Genomic DNA, 14,313 nt, shown 5'->3' on the forward strand with positions numbered 1-14,313 from the left:
CTTTGTCAGCCTTAAGCTTGAAAGATTGTCTTCTATTTTTATATAAAGCAAGGAAGATTAAGATGAAACTTTTATTCTAGAGCATATTTTTCATCTAGGATTTATGACCAGTGAAATTTGAAAGCAATAGCACATTACTAATGTCCTCTTATGAATTTTAAAGTAAAACATTTAAATAGTTTTTGGATTTATCTTAAAGATCAATTAGCACTATCCAGGGAGCTTAATATGCAAGAGCTAAATATTTGATTTTAATGTAGTACTTTGCAATTGACCATAAGTATACCACATGTCCTTTCTAGTTTTTACCTTTATCTCTTGGACAAAGAAACATATTTTATTATGAAATTAAATCTTTGTTAAGCATCTCTGGAAGGTATAGCTATATGAAAATGTATATCTTGGGCTTTATATTAAATTGCTATAATTATTATTGATTTTTACTGCTTTTAATAAGTTAAAATTCAATATAGGCAAGAAAGCACTAATACTGTCATTATAAAATAGATTTTGCCAAGTTATACACTCTTCTCTCTTAAATCACAATCTCTTCAATGGATATGAAAAATTCTATTTTTACTACTGAAGCTCTAAATATGAATGAGACCATTGCATTTGCATACTGTTAACAGTCTAATTGTGAACAAGTGTGCTTGACTTTTACCTCAAATTTCATTGACTTGTCAGACTCAAGAGATGTAGAGTAAGGTTGATAAAATTGGAGTTTATGACACCTTGAAAATCTCTCTTAGTATAAATTCTGTGACTATTCTAAGTAAAGTTCATTAAAAACATAATACTTGGAAACTGAATAAATCCTAAAGATGCTAAATGATATGGTAACTGAGAACTCAGAGTTTAAAAAAAATGTAAATGATTCAAGGGCAAATGTAGGAGAGCTTTTCTTGCTACAAAAATATTTGCAATGTTATACTTGATTCTAAATCCTAAATGCTGGCCTTTTCAGCATAATCAATAACAAGAATAATGGCAACAAGACTAGATATATTTGGTATGTGGATTTTACAAATATGTCTCCTTATCCTGTCATCATCTGGAATTTCAATTTTAAAACTATTTTGTGTATAGAAAATAAAAGACCAGAGGATAGATAACTTGCTCAAGATCTAAACACAATCCTTTTTCAAGACATCCTGTTTCATTTTAACATTTAAATAGTATAATAGGAAAAAGTACATCCTCTAGATGAAACAGTTAAAATTCCACTCTTAGTCTGTATTAATTCTCATGACCAATCTTGCTCCATCCTTTATGATAAAAGGGTAATATGCAAATGGACTAAACTTTGGAAAAAACCATTAATGGGTGGTAGGGCTAGTGAGTATGGGGCATCAGGCCAGCCAAGGCAGGTGCCAGCAAGCAGAGGGAGGGGAAGGTGATCCGGGGGCAGGGCAAATAGCAATATTAAGACATTTCTTCTAATTAATTCACTTTCAATGTACACGAATTCATGCACTGTGCCACTAGTTCTAATATAAAAGCCAGCATTTTTCATAGTAATATCAAAGTCAAATTTTTACTAATACCAAAAACAAATTTGACCATGTTTCTCTACATTATCAATGAGTCAGGAATTTCCAAATATTAAAGATTAAATCCACACTCCTCTGTATGGTGAAAAAGACTTGGATATCCTATTGGCTTTTTCACAAATTTGCATTTTTGCCCCAAGATCCATTTGCTATCTTCTAACTTCTACAGATTTCCTTTTTTAAAATATAGTTTTATTGATTTCAGAGAGAAGGGGAGAGGGAGAGAGAGAGAGAGCAACATCAATGATGAAAGCGAATCATTGATCAGCTGCCTCCTTTACTCCCCCTTTGTGGGATGGAGGCCATAATTCAGCATTTTCCCTGACCAGGAATTGAATTGTGACCTCCTGCTTCATAGGCCAACACTTAACCACTAAGCCACACAGGCCAGACTTCTATTCATTTTCTCATGGTAACCTTAAAATTTTTAAGTTTTAAATCTTAAAATTTGCATATTTTTATTTTTTGAGAAAAAAAATAAATATTTTAGGGCAAAAGTTCATATTTTCCTTTTTTTAAACTAATATTTTACCCCAAATAAAAATATATTATTACTAATATGTAGCCAATTACTTAACTTGCCAAGAAATGTTGCTTCAAATTTCAGGGTATCTTTGAAATACTTAGAAGAATCGGAAACTAATGATATGCCTTCTGGTGTAGCAACTTGACATGTTGATAGATTAAGTATTTCCAAGAAAATACCACTATAATTGCACTGTAATTATAAGGGTCAGTGTGCAGATCTTCTCTTTTGATTATGCTTCATGTCTTCTGCCTTATTAAATCAGTAATTTATTATGAAACTTTATCTTCAGATAGCAAAGCTCATCTGTTGCATCTATTGTTTGACTTATACCTACATTGCAAGTAATAATGGGAAGTAAAAGACAAAAAATAAAACAAGTAGCTACCAGATACTTTCCCCCCCCCCCCCCCCGCTTTGTATTACTCTATACTAGAGGCCTGGTGCATGTAATTTGTGCATGGTGGGGAGTGGGGTCTCCCTCAGCCCAGGCTGCACCCTCTCCAATCCTTGAGAAATGTCCAACTGCCCATTTAGGCCCAGGGCTTAAGCGGGCAGTCAGACATCCCTGAATCCAGGACTATTGGCTCCCAACTGCCCTCCCCTGCAGGCTTGGTCCCCCCCCCAACTGCTCTCCCTTGCTCCTGGTCTTCCCCAACTGCCCTTCTCTGCTGCCCAGTCACACACAACTGCCTTCCCCTGCAGGCCTGATCCCCACAACTGCCCTATCTGCAGGCCTGGTCCCCACCAACTGTCCTCCCCTACAGAACTGGTTTCCCCCAACTGTCCTCCACTGCAGGCCTAGTCCCCCCAAACTGCCCTCCTCTGCTGGCCTGGTCTCCCCCAACTACCCTCCCCTGCTGGCCTGGTTGCCCCTAACTGCTCTCCCCAGTAGGCTTGGTTGCCTCCAACTGCCCTCCTCTATAAGCCTGGTCCCCCCAACTGCCCTCCACTGCAGACCTGGTCCCCCCCAACTGCCTTCTCCTGTAGGCCTAGTTTCTCCAATTACTCTCCCCTTCAGGCCTGGCCCCCCCAACTGCCCTCCTCTGCCAACTGGTCACTCCTAACTGCCCTCCCCTGCAGGCCTGTACACCCCCTACTGCCCTCCCCTGCAGTCTTGGGTCACTCCCAACTGCCCTCCCTTGCTGACCTGGTCTCTCCTATGACCCTCCTCTGCTGGCCTGGCCAACCCTAACTTCCCACGACTGCCCCCCACCTGCAGGCCATCTTGGCGTGGCCATCTTGTGTCCACATGGGGGCAGCCATCTTTGACCATATGGGGGCAGCCATCTTGTGTCTTGGTGTGAAGGTCAATTTGCAAATCACTCTTTTATTAGATAGGATGTATCTGTTGATTTGCTATAAGCTTTGTTGGTTAGAAGGATATGCGAGTTTATTGGCCACTGTATTGCTCCAAATTCAAAAATAGTAGAAACATTTTGCTGAGAGTAGTGAGAGTAGTATTTCTAGTAATCTAGTAAGAGGCACAGAAAAAATGATATAGTTGTCTTACTTTTCATTATCATTAATGGATAACTTCTTTAAGAGTGGCAAGTTTTATATTTGTAAGTTTAAATTGCAAAAATGTCTAAAAGTTCCTCATAAATAGAAATAGCAAGTGAAATCCTTGCAATTTGTCAAGGCTTAATGTGATGGCAAACAGGTGAAAAAACAAATCCAGTGATACATTATTTAATTCCATTCATAAGATTATTAACATACATACAGAATATTTTTTTCTTACTCATCATGGTACAATTTGGGATTATTAAGATATTTTTGCTGAGGTTTATGTGAGCAGGATTAGTGGCCACATATATTGGGAACAGGTAAACCTGTACTGTTGTCTATCCATTTTTCTTAACTAACTGGAATATCATTTAAATCTCCCAGTGTCTTAGTTCTCTTAGCCATAAAAGAGAATGAGCCTGAAGGAGAAGAAATTTAGGAGAGGGAGGCTAATTCAGGGTGGTTGATGATTTCATTTTGGCTGTATGAAAAAAAAAAAAAAAAAAAAAAAAAGTTCTCTTGTCAAGTCTATGCTCTATTTGTTCTACAATAGGTAAGAGAAAAGCACACTAAATGTATATCAGGCCTCAATTTATCCATCAATTAAAGTATTGTAAATAAAGAAGAAAGTTTATTCAATGTAGCTGCCCAGGTGAGCCCTACCCTGGCGTAGGATATTAACTATCACTTTGCTTGACAAAACAGTAGAGACTCTGGCAGTTGTCAAAAAAAAAAAAAAAAAATTCTGTGAGCTCCCTAAAAATAAGAGGAAAGTGCAAACCTTTAAAATCTTTTTCTAAGTTATTAGATCTTTAGAATGTGCCAGAATACTCAATAGTTGTATTTTCAAAGCCACTGATAATTAATACTAAAAAGATAAAAATTAAACCTCCAGAGTAGCTTGGAATCAAAACTGTATATGACTTTTAAATTTAGAAACCTTACTGAATAATATTCCACATTCCTTTTTACTCTACCATGGTTTCTGGGTTGAAGTTTTTGTACCCACTAAGTTTGTGCCACCCTTGCAACCCTGTGTTACTCAGGTATACTTTGTGTGGAAATTTGATTTGTGTCTCCTTTCCTTTCTTTACCGCCCCTTTCCTTTTCTTCCTTCTCCCCTTCCTTTTTCTCCTTTAATTTATTATTACAATAAATTAATATTGATATATTCTGAACTAAAGTGCAGGGTTAATATGGTGTGTTGATGTTTTATATTGAATAATTTTACTTAGTAATATGCATTAAAGTTTCTCCTTGTCATTTTATGGCTTGATCACTTATTTTGTAATGCTGAGTGATATTTCATTATATAAATTTCTACAGTTAAGTTAGCCATTTATTCACTGAAGGATATCTTGAGATTATAAATAAAGCTGCTATAAAAATGTTATGTAGGTTTCATTGTGGACATACATTTTCAAAGTAGTTGGATAAATAGACGCCTAGGAACGTGATTTTTGGATTTCAAAGTGAGATTATATTTAGTTTTGTAAGAAAGTGCCAAATTGTCTTTCAGTGTAGCTATACATTCTTAACAGGAGTGAGAGTTTCAGTGGGTCTGCACCCTCACCAGCATGTGCTTGTCAGGTTTTGTGATTTTAGCCATTGTCTGTTGTTGTTTAGTCATTTTAATAAGTGTAACAGTTTTAATATGCCATTTCCTCATAACGAGTTTTCAACTGTAAATGCTCCTTAATAGGCTGTCTGTTCAGATATTTTCCCCATTTTTCCAAAGGATTGTTTGCTTGTTTTGTTACTGTTGAGCTGTAAGATTTCTTTGTGTATTTTGGATACAAGTTCTTTGTCAGATAATGGGTTTGTCGAGTGTTTTCTCCAAGTTATGCTTTGTTGCTATCATCACATCATCTGTTGTAGATATTCATTTGCTTCAGCATATTTTGTTGAAAAGAATACAATTTCTCCATAAAATTACCTTTGCTTCTTTGCCAAAATCAGTTGTCATAATTGTGTGTGTCTATTTCTGGGCTGTCTCTTCTGTTCCATTTATCTATATACATATTCTTTCACAATACTACACCATCTTCTTTTTTTATTTTTATTTATTTATTTATTTATTTATTTATTTATTTATTTATTTAGGTATTATATGTGTACATCTTCTTTACTGTAGCTGTATATTAACCCTTGAGTTGTGTAGAGGCAGTTTTGTTGATCTACATGTCTTTTTTTTGTTTAACCTATATCACCCTGTCCTAATTACTGTAGCCTTATAATAAGTTTTCAAATTGTGTAATGTTACTTCTTCAACTTTGTTCTTCTTTAGTATCATGTTGGCTATTTAACTTCTGGCTTTTCGTACAAACATTAAAATCAGTTTGTCAATATTGACAAAATATCTGCTGGGATTTAGTTCAGAATTACGACTATAGCTCAAACTCGGAAAAATTGACATCTTAATAATAGCGAGTGTTTCTGTTCATGAAAAAGAACTCCTTAATTTTTCTCGAGGGTCTTTTTTAGACATATGTGTTATTTAGAAGTAAGCTGCTCAAATGCTAAATGTATAGAGATTATCCTGTTTCATTTCTGTTATTTATTTCTATTGTAGCTTAAATCCACACAATATAAAAGATATTTTATTTTATGTCTATCATTTTAAATTTATTGCATTTATTTGGTCCAAAAGTATGGCATATCTTGATACATTTTTTATTTATTCTTGAGAAGAATGTGTACTCTGTTGTTGGATGGAATATTTCATAATATCAATTAGATCAAGATATTTAAAAATAGCCAAGCAATTTAAATTTCCAGCTTTCACATTCTTTATTCTGTAGAAGAATAGGATTACAGTTTGATGATTTAACAAACATGTTCCATACTTACTGGCCTATAATATATTAGGGGATAGAAAAAGAGAAGATACCATGTTTTAAAAAAATAGAAAGAACATGGTCATTTCACTATGTTGCATCCTAGTAATTTTAATGTTAATATGCAGCACTAAGACACACAACACACACACACACACACACACACACACACACACACAGGCAAATAAACATAAACAAAACCCTATTTTTATAACCTATGCAAAGAGAAAAGATAAAGGACATCTGGTCTTATGTAGGTGACATATCCATACTTACTGAAAAGTTACAGAGAACCCTCAAATTATCTAGAAAGTTGGTTAAGTTAAAGTAAGTTCAAAGTAAGTCATAATTCTCTAACTTTGAGGAGGTTAGCATAGGTAATTTTCTTGGACCTCATAGAAAATGTATTGAATGTAAAAGAGTGTAATCAGAACTCACTAAAAAATTTTATTGGTCCCTTTTAATCAAATATTGGTAGTTAATAATCTACCAATGATTCTTGAGCTATTAGGTATACCCTTTTATAAATTTCTCTCCTATTATAATTCTCATCTGAATATATATTAAATTCTTAAATACCAGTCTCTCCTTTACTACTCTGAATGTCATTTGAACTGTCCTTAATCATTTAAATGTCAGTAAGGTTAAAATGAATATTTTTAACTGATATTTTATTTGTGGCAGTCACTTCAAAAAAAGGCTGCAAACTTTTCTTTACTACCTCAAAGTCATAAAAAGGCATTTTGCATTTCTAGAACTTATATTCTATTTTGCTTTTAAAAATTACTTTTAAAGCCTTAGCTAGTTTGGCTCAGTGGATAGAGTGTCGGACCAAGGACTGAAGGGTCCCGGGTCGGGTTCCATTCAAGGGCATGGCATGAACCTCAGGTACAGGCTCTATCCCTGGCTCTGGTTGGGGGTATTTTCTCTCTCTCTCTCTTGCTCTCTCTGTCTCTCTCATTTCTCCCCCTCCTCCACTCAGTCTAAAAATGAGTGGGAAAATATTCTTAGGTGAGGATTAACAACAACAAAAAGATTATCTTTCAACCCTGCTAAATTTTGAACTAATGTAAGCCTATTTTGTTCTGTAATGTATACAAAAAAAGTTAACTCATAATTGAAAATCTTAAATTTATTTTATCAAACCTTATATTATTATGTTTCTTCATTTTCTTATCGTAACATGGAAAACACAGCAATGAGATAGGAGAAGACTTCATGAAGTCTTTCAAGACCTCCATTTCCTGCAGATAGCACTTTATATTAATTCATATCTTTGATCTGAGAAGGGCATAAGGTAAACTATAACTTCAATAAATATTTTTGTTTTCATAGCAAAAGCTATTCATAGCAAAGCCCCCACTGACTTCAAAGTTTTCCTTTTCTTTCCCATATCAGTGCCTGGTTCTCCATTTCATTAGGTCTTGACTTGTTTATGTGATTTTCCACTTGGGTGGTGGAAGCTGTATGTCCTGACTTTTCTTGATAGTGTAGTATTTAACTCTGCCACAGATTCGTAAGAGGTCAATAAATAGGCATGGTGGCTGCTGTTGTCTTCAACTTACCTTTTAGACATCCCTTTGAGTTAAAGCTGTTACAGGTTTCAAATTTATAGATCATCACATTGAGACACTAAGTTGTTTAGAATTAATATAAAGGTCTTTGTAAGATCAGGCTTCAGCTCTATTAATTTCTAATCATGTACTTTCAACTGAAACACAATGTCTTATAAAATTATATTGGATTCCTTCTCTTTGGAAATGTCAACCATATTGGTAACTGGAAAAGGAAATGATCATATCCACAGAGAATAGTACTATAACAGAAAAAGGAAAATAAAAAACTTATAAAGTAAAACATTTGGAATATACAAAATGATAGAGATTCATACAGAAATTATGAAGTATTTAGTACTTTTGTGATTTAAAAAAAAATTATATTATCAAAAATTATATTAAACTATCAAAAAATAAGAATTATATATCTTTAGGATCCTTTTTAATGATGTATTGATCTTTGAGTGTTTCTGAACTTCTTGATCAGAACTCTTTCCATGACAGATTAAATGTTCTCTTGATATCTGGTTTCTAAGTTTAATTGCCTGTATTTTACTATAATGAAAATTTACCTGATAAGCAATGATTAAAAAATGGTGATCTGGAACATTTTTGAGAAACCAATAATATATTAAAAATATTTTTTAAGTCTAAAACAATGTTGGTAATAGTGCTAGCAAGTGTAGTAGAGGTAGCATGAGTGACCATAGTACCAGAAATAGTAGTTTGCATCAGGAAAATATTGGAACAAATGCCTAAAAACCCGAGACCTAATCTACTCTGCTATCAATAATTATTACTCTATTCAGATCTTTTTTTTTTTTTTTTTTTTTTTTTTTTTTACAATTTTTTATTGTCTTTGTGTTGTTTCCTCTTTTATATGAGACTAGACGCCTGGTGCACAAAAATTTGTGTACTTGGGGACATCCTTCAGCCCTTTCTGTGCCTTCTCGCAATATGGAAGCCCTTAGGGGATGTTCAACTGATGCCCTAGGCCTGCTCCCTGGAAGGTATACCAGTTGATGGGCAAATGAGGGGATGGTGGGGGCTAGCGGGAAGCCATCCCACATCACCAATTGCTTCACTGCCACCGCCGCCCCCATTGCTGTCCCCTCCCTCTGCCTGATGGCATACAGCTTGGCTGGCCTGGCACCACCTGCTTGCTGGTCCCTCCCCTCGCCAACTTGTTGTTCCGCCATCAGGTCAATTTGCATATTACACTTTTATTATATATATATTTTATGTTATGGCTGACTTGACTCCTGTACTCCTTTTAAACTCTAATATGCTGAATTTACCATTTAAATATCTGTATTTTGTATAGAGGTGTTATCTAATACAATTATTAATAGAGAGGTTAATAAGCTTTAATAGGGAAGTTGAGGTGTATGACAATTTGAAATGTGATTTAGAATGACAACTAACCCCATCAATGGTAATAAACTAAAGGAGAAACAATAAGCTAACAAAAGCATATTGGAAAAATATTGAGTTGTATGAAGTTGAAATTCATGCAGAAAACAAATAATTTTAAACACTATATTTCTTTGGATTTGTGAAGATATTCAGATATAGGAATTTAGAAAGTTTTTAATGAACAAATTATAAAAGTGATGATTAGTTTGAAATAAAGAATATAATTAGATTATGAAGTTTGGGTTAATTGAATTCCCTTGGGCTATTAAAAAGAATCTGATCCAGGAAATCAGAGGTCCATCTTATGAATAATACATTTGTACTATTAGAATGCAGGCTTACATTTCAGAATTATCAATAAAAAGAATTTGAAATGTTAAAATTAAGGTTACCACAGGTCCTTTTCCTCCTATTCTTTGGGGACAGAGTCAGCCATAACATAAAATCAAAGTACCATGAGTTAAATATATAAAGTATTTGGGATACCAATGTAAGCAGAGATTAATCTTTGATGTAGTGGATGGAATTGATGTATGCAAATATATTTCATCCACATATTTACCAGTAAGGAAAATAATCATTGCCTTACCTTTTTAAAAAATTTAAGGATGTTATTTCATTAGTTGTGAATAAAAACTGTGGTTTTTAATTATATCTCACATTTGATAAATTATAAAAGAAACACATAGTTAGAAGAATAGAGTTTCTACTTTGAGAAAAAATATATTGTATGAATTAAAAATATTTTTAATTTAACATCATTTTCCCCCCAAAATCCCATGCAATATAACTCTAAAGAATAGCATGGAAAAGTTCAAATACCCTTTTTTAAAAGATACATTGTGATATTGTGTAATTGTATTATAACCACTATTAATCTATTATTTTATCAATTGAACCCTTCCTTACACCTTCTAATAACTTAGAAAAAGCATTGGGGAATAATTTTATGGTAGATGAATTGAATAATAAAATAAAATATTTTTCTTTTCTCTCATTAATATATCATGATGACTATATGTTATATTTGTTTTATTTTAAAATTGACCAATCGATCTATTTAATCACCTTTATAGAGATCAATAGTTAATGTAAAGTATTTTTAAACCTATTTTTATAAAATCAGTAAGGTAATGACATTAAACAAGTAGCACACACAGAAGTGAAAAACAATATTTTCATAGAAGATCAATACATAATTTTGACAAGATTACTCTAAAAAATAAAGCATCAATGTATATAGTTTGCATTAGATAATTGGTGCCATCACTTAAGCTTGGATGACAAAAAAGTTATTGCATGCATGTAAGTATGTATTTATTTCATAAATCTCTGTTGTCTTTCATTTTTCCAGTCTTCATTTAGTCTCTGATCCCTGTGTTTGTTATATAAGGTTATGACCACACCTATGAGAACTACAGAAAGCATCAACCTTGTCACAGGTTTAAAGTTGCTTCTTAGCAAACAAAAAAAGGAAATCAGAAGAAAGGATATAGTATTTTGAAGTTCTAAATTAGCTGCTTAAATGCATTTTACAATGTGCTATTTCCAAATGCGAAAGCAAATCATGAATATTTCAATAGATACAGCCTTCTCTTTTAATTTTCCAAAATCTATGTAGATTTCTAATACCATTCCAATTAATTGTAATGGGTATTTGCCACTCAGATTCAAAGCAATACCAAAGAGAACATTTAGAGGTCAATATTTAACAATATTTTATTGGAATACTATCAACAGAAAATTCTCATTTATTATGCTTCTGTAGCTCATAGCCACTTTATCTCTAAACAGTTTGTTCCTAAAAATGACATTTCATTTCTAACATATCCAAACGGTAAGGATTTTATTCTCAGATAAATAGATATAATTGAAGTGAACATTTCAAAAAATGACATCAGATTTTTATATTTTCATTTGAGGAAGTCTCCCCTTTAAGAAAAAACAAATAGTAACTGCTCATTTTAAGAAAGTCATCTCCCATATAATATGTTTCTCATTCAAAGCCTAAGTGCCTCAACCAGTGGTATTTATTACCTGCTTATTAAAAACGGAGCACAATTTATTCTGCCTTTCTGATTTATTTTTGCTACCTCCACCAGACAAATTCAGGAGTGCAAGGAATGTACAGATAAATGGAAAATAAGGATTGCAAATACAAGAATGAGCAGAGTGTGAAACTAATCAAGAACCTTGGCATCTGGGCAAGATTTAGCTAGCATGGACCAGAAGAACTGAGAGTACCATTCCATGAGTAACTCACCCTAGTCTGCAAAAGTTTATAACTTTCATTTATATATTGCACCCATGGCATTAATTGTTAGATAAGTAATTGCAGAAATGATTTAAACTATTTTCTCCTTGTAACAAATTGTTCTGAGCACCCTCCTCAAAATCAATGGTTCCTCCAAAGATGTATATTTTAATATATCTATAAAATGCTTTATAGACAAACATGCCAATAAGCCAACCAGATATTCAAGCTCTAGTCTTGAGTTTTGATTACCATAAGTGTTTAAGCATTGCCAGGATAAAGTGACTGTCATCACCTGTGAAAGCTGATGTTGCAGGCTTTTGGGGGGACTCTTCTGAGAGCAAGGTAGGGATGGAGGACACATTAATGATGATAAGCTGAGAACCTCACACACCATTAAACTGTCATCACACGATTAGCCTAATTTAGGCAAAGCCAAAACCACCCTGTCTTCTGGAAGTCTGCAGTTCAGAGAAGAGAGAAACTGTCTCCAAATAGTGGACATAATCAGTAGCCAACTCTTTTCAACACCAGAGAGTTTGTGATCCATTGCCTCTTGCTTTTTGAACAATAGTTATTCTCCTCTCTACTTCAGCCTTCACTGGCATTTCATTGCTGCTCTGAAGAAGGCATTTGGCAACAATTTGAAAAATGACAGCAGGGTTATTTAGGAGACCTCATGCCCCATTCTGCCTTTTTGTTATTCTGCCTTTTCCCAGTAGCTGTGTCGAAACACTAATGTGACAGCAAAGTACCTATGCTATGTATCCAGAGATTAATTAGCTTGTCTGGGCCTGGTGGTATCTTCTGTAAAATGAGCTAACTGGAAAAGAAAAGACAAAGCTATATTAAGCATATAAATTGAAGAACATTCCATTTTGACAGGGTTACACATTGACAGAAATATTTCATATGAATTTATTTTGTGTTTATTTAGACAAACAAGATTTTCATCTTGAAAAGATGGTAACTAGATATTGGTGCTGGAGCAGGGATCTTGACTAGGGATTTTGCTAATGCTATGAGAGAAAAATAACAAGTTGGGAAGTATTATTCTTAAATCACTGGTAAGGTTATCATATAAGTTAAAGTTGCTTGAAAATCATATTGTCTGGCTAGGGTGGCTCAGTAGTTGAGTGTTGACCTATGAACCAAGAGGAGATCATAGTTTGATTCCTGGTCAGGACACTTGCCTGGGTTGCAGGCTTGATCCCCAGTATGGGGCATACAGGAGGCAGCCGAGTAATGATTCTCTCTAATCATTGTTGTTTCTATATCTCTCTCCATCTCTCCTTCTCTCTGAAATCAATAAAACTATATTAAAAAAGAAAATGCATACAAGTTAGAAGATGGCAAATGGATCTTGGGGCAAAATGAATTCAATCAAATGCACTCTGCTGCAGCCACCTGCGATCAAATGTATGCTAGATGATGGGAAAATAAAAGAAAACTGCTGGAATAGGAAGCTCCTTTTCAATAAACATTATGTGCTGGTCATTGTGGCCAAATTGCTTTTGCTGTAGTTGAATATCAATGTAATTCTCAGTCATTTATTTATCCATACATTACCAGGGCACAAAAACAAAAGAGACTAGATTTGAGTGTTCAGCATAAGAAATATGGCTATATCCAAATAACTTTGGACTGATTGGAACAAGAACAAGACTATGAATAAGTATAGTAAAAGGAAAAGTCATGGCCTCCATCTTTTTCTTCCTGGTAAGCCCTGTGCTTCGAAAGCAGGTTTTCAGCTGAAGTATCTCTAATGAGTGAGGCAGGTTACTTCTCTCTGGCTATCTACAAATACTTGGCTTCTAACAATTATATTAACAGTAAGGGCAAGAATAAATGAGAAAAAATAAAATTCAACAGAATAAGTACAGTGGGGCCACAAACCATAACATGGAACAGTATTCACTCAATTTGCAAGTCCTTTGCCTCCTTCATCTGACTGTGTCCATCTCCTGCATATTAATCACGCCTGGAATTCCACTGAGTATTCTGCTAAGAGTTCAGGAAGAAATAATTGATTAGAATTCCATACCTGCATGAGCTATAATTGATTTTTTTCCTTAATAAATGTTTAGAAAATACCAACTATGCATGGATCCTTTACACTGTATCTAATTTTGTTAGTTTTCTCTGAGGCATTGAAACCGGGGGAAACATTTCTTCATGGTGTGATGGAATGGGAAAGGGATTAGTAGACTTTTCTATTTCTCTGAGTTAAAATTCACTTTATAGCATTTCAACACGAAATCACAATGCCAGATATTCAAAAGGAACCAAAAAAACAAGCAATGGAACAAAGAGTTACTGGTATGTATTCATTTATCTTGAGGCCTGAGAGGATGATACGTTGCTTAATGAAACACAAGAACAATGTGGAAACATCCCCAGGATTCCTGCAGTGTTTGGTGCTCGTTTCTTCTTGCCTATACATCATTCTAGAAATGCTTCTGTCTTCCTCTGGCATATTTTATTTTTCTTTCTTTACTGGTTCATTTACTGGTTCAGCAAACTTTCATTTAAAACCATTTTTGACTTGACTTTTGCCTCAAGTTTCTACCCATTCCTCCATTGCCCTTTAAATTGAGAGTGTTATCTATCGTTTCTATCCACAGTCCCTCATCTATCTCCCATCAAACCTCTTTAATCAGAC

This window comes from Pipistrellus hanaki, assembly GCF_964339955.1.
Source record: "Pipistrellus hanaki genome assembly, chromosome: 10".
Lineage (NCBI taxonomy): Eukaryota > Metazoa > Chordata > Mammalia > Chiroptera > Vespertilionidae > Pipistrellus > Pipistrellus hanaki.